The sequence below is a fragment of the Ictalurus punctatus genome, unplaced genomic scaffold (assembly GCF_001660625.3).
Source record: "Ictalurus punctatus breed USDA103 unplaced genomic scaffold, Coco_2.0 tig00004908, whole genome shotgun sequence".
Classification (NCBI taxonomy): domain Eukaryota; kingdom Metazoa; phylum Chordata; class Actinopteri; order Siluriformes; family Ictaluridae; genus Ictalurus; species Ictalurus punctatus.
The window spans coordinates 18,686-30,926 of NW_026521103.1; the positions used below are offsets into that span (position 1 = coordinate 18,686).

Genomic DNA, 12,241 nt, shown 5'->3' on the forward strand with positions numbered 1-12,241 from the left:
AGTGCAGATTTGTGCTTGCTAAAAACTGCTGCTGTACTCATCCTAGGATGTTGACACGAACACATTTGTTTGCCTTTTCCTCTATTACATCTGCATACTGGTAATGATTTGTAATCCCACTATCCAGTGTCAACAGGACCCTTTTGAGTTTGCTTCCTCTCTTAGGTTTCTTCTTCATGATGTCTCGGGGAGTTTTTCACCTCCAGCTTGCTCGATAGGGATCTAAATCTACATCTGTCAGTCCAGATGCTTTGTGACGATGTCTGTAAGTGCTATACAAAATGAAAAGTTCAACTAAAGGAATCCTCCAATAGTGATTTGCATTACAACAGCGAAATCGGAGAATAATGTCACTTTCTTTTTAATTAAATACGTAATATCTTTAATTGTGTATTTACAATGCAGCATTATTTAACTGATAGAAAAATAGTGCAGTCTCCTATACACACACACACACACACACACACACACACACACACACACACACACACACACACACACACACACACACACACAATAGTTTTAGGATAGTTGGTTGCTTGGGAATGAACCCCCACACTCTGATGGTCCCTGAAATAATTACTTTATATAATACCACTTAGCTCAGCTTGGCAAGTCTGAGAATATTCAACAGCATATGATGCATCTTCATGCCACAGTGGCTTCTGTAGCCACATCTATGGCAGTTAGTGTCAAACAGGTTCAACAGGTTACACTTCTCGCTGCATGCCTGATGCTATATATTCAGATCAGACTGATGTCCTCCTGGATGATCTTAGTTAAAGTTGAATTTAAAGTTGAACAGTCCAGAGCCAATAGGGTTAAAGCCCTGGAAACTCTCCCAGGCCCCGTGGAAATGGTGATGGCCTTCTCCGTGCTTGCTCTCAGGGTCCATTGGGACTTCACCCTTGTCAAATGAACTCCTCGTTTCTGCACAAGAACAGAGAAAAGGTGTCAGATATACCAGCATCTTTCGAGACTCGTGTTTTATATTACCAGAGGTGCAAGCAGCTACAGTTTTCCCCCTTTTACATTGATATAGGAGACACCTGAAAACTGCTTTTCTGCTATTTCAAAGTGCTCAAGCCAAACAGGAATAAAATTAGCCAATTCTCAAAGAATGTGGTACATGAACGACACATTCACTTCTACAAGAGGTTAATTATTTATAACCGTCACACCGAACCAGTGATTGATTAATTTTTTTAACCGTTCCATCTGGGGAAAAACAATACCATTACATCCAATCTAATATACTGTTGATCGATGCACCTTGACATTTAGTCTACATGCTGCCCAAAAAAATTAAAGTCTGTCTGGACCTCTGGAAATTCTGCAATGTCAGTATAATAATAAAAGAATAGGATTTGCAGTGACCCACCATTAAATTTTCTTTTCAGTATTGTAGGCTATACTTTTTAATTACTAAAATGAAAGGAAAATTCATTTTACAGACATACAAACAAGAAAGTGTTAATCAACAGTCAATATATTTTATTAAGGTCAGAATCAGCCAGCCGTCCATTGTCTGTACCCCTTATCCTACACAGGGTGGCGGGGAGCCTAGAGTCTGGGCTGGGATGCCAAACCAACGCAGTGCGCAATTGCACACACACACCCCCATTCACACACTACGGACAATTTAGAGATGCCAATCAGGTTACAACACATTTCTCTGGACTGGGCGGGGGGACCCGGAGTATCCAGAGGAAACCCCCAAAGCACGAGGAGAACATGCAAACTCTGTGCACACAGGGCAGAGGCGAGAATCGAACCCCTAACCCTTGAGGTGTGAGGCAATATCACATGGTGCATGCAGTATCACATGGTCTAAATGTTTTACATATTTTCAAGATTCAGCACAAAATGTTAATATGCTTATGCAAGTGCTTGCAATTAGAGTTCATAATTGTTCTAAAAATACTAACAATACATGCAGGCCTGACATACACTTATGTTAATTTTGTAATAACTGTATAAAGTAAGCTTATACTGTATGTGTCGCGACAGACCGACAGCCGGCGCACAAGGAACTAAAATCGCTCCTCCCGCGAATGCCGCGCTGGCGCTGAAGAGACAGCCCCGCTTCAATGTTTTGGACAGTCGGAAAGCACGTGGAGGTGGGGCGGAGCCGCAGACACACCCTCTGGTGATGAATGGCGCGCCGCACGTGAAAATTCCACCATCCAGCAGACGAAGGGAGAGTATAAAAGGCCGCTTTTCCGCTCGAAAGGAGAGAATTCTCTCACATGAAGTGTGCCTGGATTACTGCCAGTTATCAGTATTGTTGGTATTGTATGTTTTCTTTCAGACGACCCGGACCCGAGCGAATTCTCCGGTCCCTGACTACAAACGCGGCGTTGCCTGACGTCTGAGAAGAGCCCTTGTTTCACCGGAAAGCCCCGGAGCGACTCTGGCAACCCCGCAATACACTGACCTCTCACCACACGCTGTCACGCCCACACGCGAGCACACACACACACACACACACACACACACACACACACACACACTCCAGAACGTTATAAATAAAAATAAAAATAAATCTCACTTGTTAACGTTACGACGGCCTCCCGTGTGTCTGTCTCCACCCACCGCTGGGTAATTTCCCTATATATGATATCATAATATTTCTGCAGATTACAGTTAAATATCAGTTCAACCAATACAATTAACCGTTTATGCTGCAAGCATGGATCCGATCCGTCCTTTCCAACAAAATGCATGTTTATTTCTCTTTGACTGTTAGTTATTTTGGCAGATCTGTATTAGCAAAAAATCAAAAACATATCACAGACTGTGTTCAACATCCCCACTAATCACCAAGTCACAACCATAATTTCTGTTAATTTGATCTGAATTCCAATCTGATTCATCCTTCTTTATCTGCAGCTGTACTTACATACTTATATACTGTATTCCTCATCTATGTAAAACTATTCAAGCATGGGACACAAAAACCAACATCAAAAAACGGCTTAGCTTGGTATTTTTATATTAGCAGACAAAACTGATTGAGGGTTTACCTGGCTCAGTGAGCACTTCCTTGGCCTGTGGGATGTCTATGAACTTCTTCTCAGCCTTGTTCTTCTCTTCAGGATCCTGGACGTTGTCTGGGTGTCACTGCTGTGACAACTCCCTGTAGGCTTTAATGAGCTTCTTCTGGGCTATCCTAGTGTTCACACAAGCCCAGCCGTTTAGAACACATTAAAACATGACACACTTCAATATCAACCTAAGAAGCCAAAGGGTAGGTGACAGTCATTCTCGCTGTACTCCTTAGCACTTTCAAAGTCCTTAATGGCTGCATAGATGTGATGAACTCTGATTCAGGGGATCAGTCCCAGCTCTAATTTAGTCTAGGCCGTCTACGGCAGTTAATTCAGCTAATAAAGACTCGTATGAAGCTGTGCTTGATTAGGGATGATTAGAAACTAGACTCTTTATGGGGAGGGAGCTCAGGGGGAAATCTACAGATAGCGATTTTACTGTCACCAATATTAGCATGTTGTCAAACTTGATTGTGGGCAATACAAGAAACCAAAGTGAAAAATGACCAACAGGTCAATGAAAGAAGTCTAAACTAAAAAAGTAAACTCAAAATTTTCACTACAAAATGAATCCTGGATGCCACCTGTTAATTATAAAGATCAATATGCAAGTTGTTCATGGTGGATTTTTCCTTTAATGACTTAATTTTCCTTTAATGACAAGTCAAAGAGTTACAGTAGGCTCCCTCTCTGAAGTCTTGCCTGTGACAAATCACCTGTTACCACCAACTCTTTTCAACATGATGCATGTCAATCTTCTTTTCATGTCTTATCATGGAGTAAAACTCACCGATGTGAAATCAGGTTTAACTCGATGTCACGTATCGTGACGGAGCGGAGATAAGACGGATGCAATTGCAGTATGAACAGTTGTTTATTTTAAAAGAGAGACAGGCAGACAAATCCAAAACGTGATCCAAAACAGGCGAAGGTCAGGCGATCGGCAAACAGGCATACACAGGGTTAAACATGAATCAAGGTCGTGTCACGGAAAACAGGGTCGATAAACTAAACGAGAAACATGAACTATGACGAGGAACTGGGAGCGGATAATCCAGCGTGAACTAACTCTAAACATGGACCGTGACTATTACCACACGAACCAATCTAACTCTACGATAATCTTCCGCGTTGTGTGCTGGGAGCCGCGCGGTATATATGTGGACATGATCAGCGTCTAAACTGATAAGCCTCTAAACTTGCTGAGGGCAATACAGGCACACGTGAAATCCCAGCCAATGACAGAACAGGGAGGAGACATGACAGAAACATAAACAAAACACACGTGTCCAGATGTCACTACTGTCAACAACGGAAAAGCAGGTGCTCGCGCATTCGCGCTTAGAGCACGCTGCTTCAAGGGGAAATCATGACACTCGATGACTTTGCTTAGATCCGGTAAAGCGGATTTAGACTTGTCCGTGGCCAGGTAGACGGTGGCTCTTCTGTAGTAGGCCAAGTATTTTTTCGGGTCACCGTCTACACACGGATGTCAGAAAGTGGTCGTTTAAGATTCAGACAGAATATTTTTTTTTGCAGAAATAAAGAAATGATTGCTGGTGACTTTCTGAGAAAAGCTCACCGACTCACCAACAGCTGCGTGGAAATGGGAAAGTGCGTCGGCCAGCTGTCCGGCAGCCAGGAGCTTCTTCCCCATCTCCAGGTGCTTCTCGACACTGTTCTCACTGCTGCATAGCACTCCTTTAATCAAAAGTAAACTCAGGCCAGGATATAGTAAAGTAAAAATATAGTGACAAATGGTTGGGTAGAATAATACCATTGCATTTCACTATGCTTGCAATTATTATTATTATTATTATTATTATTATTATTGATAAAAGACATGGACACTAATTTTCCTGTGTCATTTTTTAAATACAAAGCACACATCATTATCTTGGACTTTATCATAATCATCAGCACAGAGAGGTCTCATTATCAAGTCACATCTCTTTAGAGTCTATAGAAAAGCTTGGCTTTGTATGTAGAGTACTACTTAGTGCACTAGAAGAAACTTGTGAGATTCATTCCTTAAGACTAGTGAGGTCTAATGAAAAGTATTTCTGTAGAATCTGTACAGCTGTGTGACAGTTCAGTTTCCACACTATCTATCCAGTATATGAAGTCAGTACCTTCTTACCTTCGTATCGAAGATCCAACAGCACAAGCACAAAGGGCACATCATTTACTAGTTTGTATGCGACTGGTGTTATAGTTACCATGATATAATGTGTGTTTTTTTTTTTTTTTGTAAACTCAGGTGTAGGAATATTTAGGCTTGGCTACAATGATGTTTAAAGAAGATAACCACAGCGCAGGACATGGTTTCCTCACATGCATATGAAAAAATCAGCTGCTGATTTGGTCTTTTTAATGTGTTCTCACTGAACATGAGACTAGTTAAGCAATGAAGGCAATACATCCCAGACCATAATATTTTCTGGACACGGCTTGGACACACTTTATTTGAACTTCCAATACACCAGGCACAAGAACGGTTTCTTTCCAGAGGCCTTCATTCATGGCCCTTAAAGAGTATTCTTAATCTTCAATACAATGTCACTGTGACCTGTGATATACATATCAGTTATTGTATAAACGATTACAATTATTTATTATACATATTTTTTGCATTTAGCAATTTCATTCTTTACATATAAGTCATATATTACAAGGAACAACTCCAATTTATTGTTGTTATTGTTGTTTTGTTGTGTTTATCTAGGCTAGTTAATATTAACTATGTAAACACAACAAAACAACAACAACCATAAATTGGTTATAGATATTGCGATAAATTAGGTCACAATACACTTTTCTATGATGTTGTAGGTAAGGTGATATCCATCCATCCATCCATCCATCTTCAATACTACTTATCCTTCAGGGTCACGGGGAACCTGGCGCCTATCCCAGGGAGCATCGGGCACAAGTATATCCTGGACAGGCCAATCCATTACGGCACAATCACATACACACTCGCACACCCATTCATACACTACGGACACTTTTAGACATGCCAATCAGCCTACCATGCATGTCTTTGGACTGGGGGAGGAAACCGGAGTACCCGGAGGAAACCCCCACAGCACGGGGAGAACATGAAAACTCCGCACACACAGGGCCGCAGTGGGAATCGAGCCCCCGACCCTGGAGTGAGGCGAACGTGCTAACCGTTAAGCCACCATCCACCTGGTATTGTGATATCTTTTTTTTAGTAATTACAAAATAAATTGAATTGAATGAAAGCAGCTAATTATATGTAAATTTGCTGATGTTTTTAAAAGCCTAATCTTTCAAATATCTCCCTCCTTTTTTAAAAAAACGAATTTTCAGTGTTAGAATTTAGTTTTTGTAGGAATGAAATAAATAAAATATCTAACTCAGTTGAACAGTTCTTACTTGTTACTACTGGTACTACTTGTATTGTTCTCTGCTAGATATATATCGCTTTGCTTGTATTTTTCTCATTTGTTAGTCGCTTTAGATAAAAGCATCCGCTAAGTGAATAAATGTAATGCACTTTAAATCTATTCATTTATTTTACATCCCCCCCATCTGTTTACATGTTTTCACATCACGGCTACTTTGGTGACAGTTTGTTAGCTAAATTATATAGCATGATACATATCCCTGCTTGAGTGTGCGAGCATACTTGACCAATAAAACTGATTCTGAATCTGATTCAGAAAAATGGCAGTGATCCGTACGGAAGCCGAAGGAATCGACTCATATTGAAGAGCTAAGCCAAAGGATTCGGTTCACTTAAAAGAGCCAGTGCTTTCCGTCACTGAAGGAAGTGAAGTGCGCGGTGAAAAAGCATCATAATGGACGCTACAGTGGCATGTAATAATTGTGGCTTACCGTACACGTTGTCTGGTAAAAAAATGTTTTAAACAAATTCTCTGTGTTTACTTATACAAGTATTTTCCGGACGCATCTTGGTTACACACTGCTGAATGCGCTGAATGCAATGTGGTTTCAGAACACACCTAATTAACCTAATTAGCTAGTGAACCTTTGACAATTAGCAGACTACATCCTCAATGTGAGCGTTTTAAAGTTAAACAGTGAGACTTAATTGATAAACATGGCCTTCGAGTTAGCTTGAGTTTAGTTGGCTAGCTAGCTAACGTCTTGCATTAAAGCTTAATTTTCTTTTCTTTCTTTTTTTTTTTTTTGCAGCGTGGTTTCTTAAAAATGATAAATAACCAAATTCCACACAGCAAATGTTAGCCATGTGAAATGTTAAGAAGAGCAGTGGGGGAAATTTCCCTATGTGATGTTTAGCTTCATAAATAAGTGAACTTGATGTTTTTTGGTGGTTTTATTGCTGTTTACAGAGGGTGAGGTTGTGGGGAGGCTGCCCCATGTGCTCTTCTGTGTGGAGTGTCTCTGCTCTCTGGAGTGTCCTCAGGACTCCAACTCTGTCCCCTCAGTCAGCTGTCCCGAGTGTAGGGTGAGCACTGTTCACAACTCCTGTCCATGCAGCCATCACTCCCTTACTGCGCTACAGCATGTCAACCAGCTTTCACAACTCTTTTTAGGGAAAGTAGCTAAAGCATGCTCAATTTGTCACCAGATGACACCATAGACTAATTTTTTCTAATTACTTATGATATGGCAATGAATATTACTAACTAGTTTTAAAAAAGAAAGAGAGGCAGATAGGGTGCCGATACTTGTAGAGTTGCATAGATATATCATGAACATGCACATTTTTTAAACGCGTCTACAAATGAAGAAGGCAGGCAAAAAGAAGTCGTGAAAGGTGAGTAGTCTGAAGGAAATGGTTACTCGTTTGTAAGTATCAACAAGAAAAGTGTTTAAAATGAAGAACTATGGGACAGTAAAATTATTAAAACATAACTTTCTCAGATTTACTAAGTAGATAACACTAGTTGGTCATTACTACACACCATAACGTTAGGTAAGTGTGTCTGAGTTTAGTATTTATGCAGACCTTTTATTTATTTTTTATTCCTCCACCACTAAGTCTGTCCATCCATCTGAGGTTCTCATTAATGCAATATCTCAACCAGTGGTTGAATGTTTGTAGGAATTCTATAGACTATATAGTTGTTGTAACCAGCAGATGACTCGATTAGTATTTGGAATTGATCCAAAAATATAAGAGGTCACAGCAGTTTCATGTTTAGGAACTCAAGGCCCTTTATTGTTTTTTTTTGGCTAGCTACGTTTTTGCCATCATTCCATGCTTCTGTGTGTCCTTGCTTTTGCATGAGATTCTTGTTTAGTGTGACATCTCAAGAACGAAAGGTTGAATGTTTTATAGTGTAGCAGCAGCGGCAGGTGGAACACAGACAGAGTGAGACTGGTTAAGAGAGCTTTTATTTTGTAGCATGGGAATGCAGAAGGGTCATGGGACACTCTGTCCTGGGGCAGCAGTCTGTGAGGGAGGTGTTAGAGAGGAGTGTGGTCGCTATGGGCCAGGCAGAGTGGTGTAGGTCGGTAGCAGAGTGCGAAGGAAGCGTAGGTAGTGGGGGGGAGAGAATTGCTGTCATCATCGTCATCTGCAAGACATAGGACCGAATTGATCAGCATAGACACGTAGACAAAAGCTGCTCAAGCTGCTGAGGTTGTGATGCCCTTTTATCCTCTCCAGTCTTCTCTGAGAGGGTGAGGAGTTGCAGTGTTTATCTGCCGCAATTTGTGCTCTATTTCCCCACCTCATGCTCTGCTGCAGTCGACAACAGTGGTGCTGAAATGACTGTCTGTTCAGCACCTGGGTGGCAGTAGTGTGAGGAGCATTTTTCACCTCTTCAACAGGTTCACGTGGAACCTGTACGTTTCTGCTCGCTTATCGGCTGCTGCAGATGTTATCGTCAGCTGCTGGAGGCTGGCCTCCATTAGTTGCTGCAGCATGGAATCCATGTTTTTATTTTTAAATTTTTTATTATTATTATATATTTTTTCCTTTATTTTTTTATTTGGCCGCGTCTGTGCTCATTCCCGTATCCTTCACCAGACTTACAAATGAGAAAATACAAGCAAAGCAATATATCAAGCAGAGAACACTGCAAGTAGTGCTACAATAGAAGATTTTTAATTGAGTTCTAGAAGATCCAAAAATGTAATCAGCCCTGAGATTCTAACCAGCGACCTTGGCGTTCTTACCACCACACACTAACTAACTGAGCTACATTGCCATATATATAATATATCATAATAGTTTCGAAGAGAATTTTTAAGCGAATATTTTTAAGTGTCCAAAATTATATGGACGGCGCTCCGTGCAGCGGGGAAAGCACTCAGACATAGCCCGGGGCGGGAGCGTCATGTCGCACAGACTCTGGCCAGCTCCAGGCCGATCATCGCTGATTTTTTCCCTGGGCGTTGAAGAGTTCTCATTGATGAAATTGTTACTTTACATTTATTTGGTAAAAAGCTTAGACTTTTTTGGAACATTCGGCCGTTACATCGGGCGATGAACAGTTCCCAGATAGCAAGCACATTTGGGCCGATTCTGGTAGAAATGCGCCACTGTCAGCTCAATGCTGGTATCGGTGAAAAGGTAATTGCCCAGAGCCCTGCTGACCGTTCACACCACTTCTCGCTGACAGACGGTTTTTGCTATGTGGGCCAATCTCAGCTGAAAGCAGGTGTACTTGCGGCAGGTCCATACTCTGTGTAGCGGTGTGTATCTGCTTTTTCGAGTTCGTTAAGTCACAGACGGGCCACAGCTAAAATTAAGGAGCTCAGCCGCCTGGAAAACACTTTTGACGGTTAAATCAGTTAGGATACTCGAGGCTGCAGTCATTCTTCGTTTTCAAGAGGAATCATTTCAGCTGAAGAAGGTAAGTAATTTAATTGAGTAATTTCAGTCTACAATGTTGTTTGATATTTAAAATGTCATGGAGAAAATGTTTTTTAAAAATCTTTTCAATGGTATGTGTGATTGTGACGAGAACATCAGATGGCGTACTAGCAGCTAGCTAGCCGGCTAGCTAATTTAGCTTAAGAGGCAGCTCGACACTTTTTTTTTATAAAGCTTTTTTAATTGCTGTACAAATAAGATAAACTCCTAGTTTATTCCTCCCCTTTCCTGTTTTACTACTTTTTATTTAACTTTTTTAATATGTTGTGTCAGAAAACCCACACAGTTTGCAGCATGCTGTGTCCTGTTATTAGATTATATTGTCCACTTGGCAGTATAACAGACCTGTTGTTCGGCTCAACACTGTATTTCTTATGTGCAATTCTTAGCCTTAGTCTAGCAATATACTAATTTTTTGTCTCTTTGAGTGATCCTGAAGGGATTGAATAATGTTTAAATGCAACTGTATTTTAAAGACAGCGATAAAGAGGGCAGGACCTGGCCAGACCTCCAGTCAGACGTGGAAGTGTCTGGGTAAAGACCACCAAGGTGTAAAATATGCAGATATTTGTTCAGCACATCGCTATTGCTATTCCCTCATGCTTTGAGAGCATATTCAAAGTTGTATTTTTCATGAAACATTGTAGAATTTGGCAATATAGTCAATATTTTAGACTCTTTCACAGAGTCTGGAAAGAGTGGACGATATGCCATGTGAGCGTATTCTTCTGCTTTCTGATTGACTTTCTTTTGTAGGTATTAATTAACCATGATTTCCACTCAGCCATCTTACTGGAATTGTGTAGGTTAGGAATAAGACTGAGGATGGAGTTGTACAGTTTTGTAGTGTGTATCATTTGTAAATATTGTTAACTTCTTTACCATAGCCATGCTGAGGGAGGTGTTAACTAAATTAGAGATGGTGCTGGACCAACAAACCACTGAGATTGCTTCAACTACAGGAGGTCCAGGTGCAGCCTTTGGATATTGATGAAGATTTACTGCCCCTGCAAGACCTTCCTCAACTGTGTAGTCTGGAGCGAAGGATGCAACAGAGCCCAGATTACAAGCAAAATCTGGTGAGAATTTTTTCTCTTTTTTTTGTTAACAACTGCTTGCACAATTACACAGCTACTGAGAGTGTTTGTTTTCTCAAGGTGACACACTCGTACTCAAAGCACAACATTGAACACCACTTTGATATGAGGGAACAGTTATGACCTAATCTTTGGTAGAGGAGGAAAACATGGAAAACACACAGGGCAGGGTAACTGCAGAAGTAGTGAGAAGCACTGACACTTTTGACGAGGCAATACATGCTTATTAATTTTATATATTATATTATTTTATATTATATTATTGTTTTAAGAATCCTCAGTTTCAGGTAAACTGGTTGGAGCTTATTGACAGGGCGGATGTGCTCAACTGCACCTGGTGCATATTGGTGATTACTAACTCCCTGGAAAAGAACCTCAATTGGAGGGGAATCAATAGAAAGACTTCACTGTCCGCTCTCCAACTCGGAGAGGTCGTGATTGGTAAGTATATCTGTTTACATACAGAATTAGCTGTCTCTCTCAGATGATATGTAAGGGGTAATCCACGGCTAGATGTGCATTAAACGATTTTAGTGCATGATGTGGAGGAAATGATCCACTCGTTCAAATCGTTTAATGCACACCTAGCCATGGATTACCCCGCCTATACCATGGTCTTTCCACAATTAATAATGTTAAAGCTGTCATTGGTTTAGAAGTGCAAACTTTGATTAGAAGTTTAAAATGATCGTTAATTTCTATTAGTTAGGTCGTTAGATCTGGAATTTTGCCCATTATAAATCAGACACAGAGATAAAGTAGTGTGATGAGATTGCATTTATTTGAATGAATTGACAGATATCTATCAGAGAGAGAGAGAAGGAGAGAGAGAGAGATCAAGCGTGTATGAATTACGTGCATCATAGGTGCCTCTCAGCAGTCAGTGTTGCGCAGCAGTAGTGTAGTAAAACTAAAAGTTGAATTACTTCAGAAACAGTGATGGTACCACCTCGTTGCTGAGAAATATCATGTAGCTTTTCACCAGCAAAGCTATTTTTATTGTTAAAGTTGCAGAAAGCGCTGGCAAGATGTGTCTGTTCATATGAATGTCTCTGTATGCTCAAGTGTCTGCGTGTGTGTGCATGTAGGCTGCGCATTGATATAGAAATGATTACGGTGATCAATCTGACGGGAACTCCCTGTGCAATAAACGGTTATAATGCACACCTTCCAGCCAATCAGAATCCAGTATTCACAGTGACCATGGTATAAGCATAGTTAATGCTTAAGATTCATAATGACTGTATGATATGTAT

At 40.7% G+C, this 12,241-nt stretch overlaps 2 long non-coding RNA genes across 6 annotated transcripts; one reads left to right on the forward strand and one right to left on the reverse strand.

Moving 5' to 3' along the window:
- Positions 1–337: 337 nt before the first annotated feature.
- Positions 338–7,005, reverse strand: LOC128631129 (uncharacterized). 2 transcript variants are annotated; one of them, XR_008395306.1, is made up of 5 exons: positions 6,915–7,005; positions 4,641–4,751; positions 3,841–4,529; positions 3,027–3,172; positions 338–930 (listed from the first exon to the last, which is right to left on the reverse strand). It is a non-coding gene; the product is annotated as an uncharacterized LOC128631129 (long non-coding RNA). The 2 variants fall into 2 exon arrangements; XR_008395305.1 differs by lacking the exon at positions 3,841–4,529.
- On the forward strand, positions 6,800–12,178 carry LOC128631128 (uncharacterized). Of its 4 annotated transcripts, none has more exons than XR_008395304.1 (5): positions 6,800–6,929; positions 7,394–7,509; positions 9,635–9,868; positions 10,776–10,967; positions 11,258–12,178. It is a non-coding gene; the product is annotated as an uncharacterized LOC128631128 (long non-coding RNA). The 4 variants fall into 4 exon arrangements; XR_008395301.1 differs by having other exon boundaries at positions 11,267–12,178; XR_008395302.1 differs by having other exon boundaries at positions 11,273–12,178.
- The last annotated feature ends 63 nt before the right edge of the window (positions 12,179–12,241 follow it).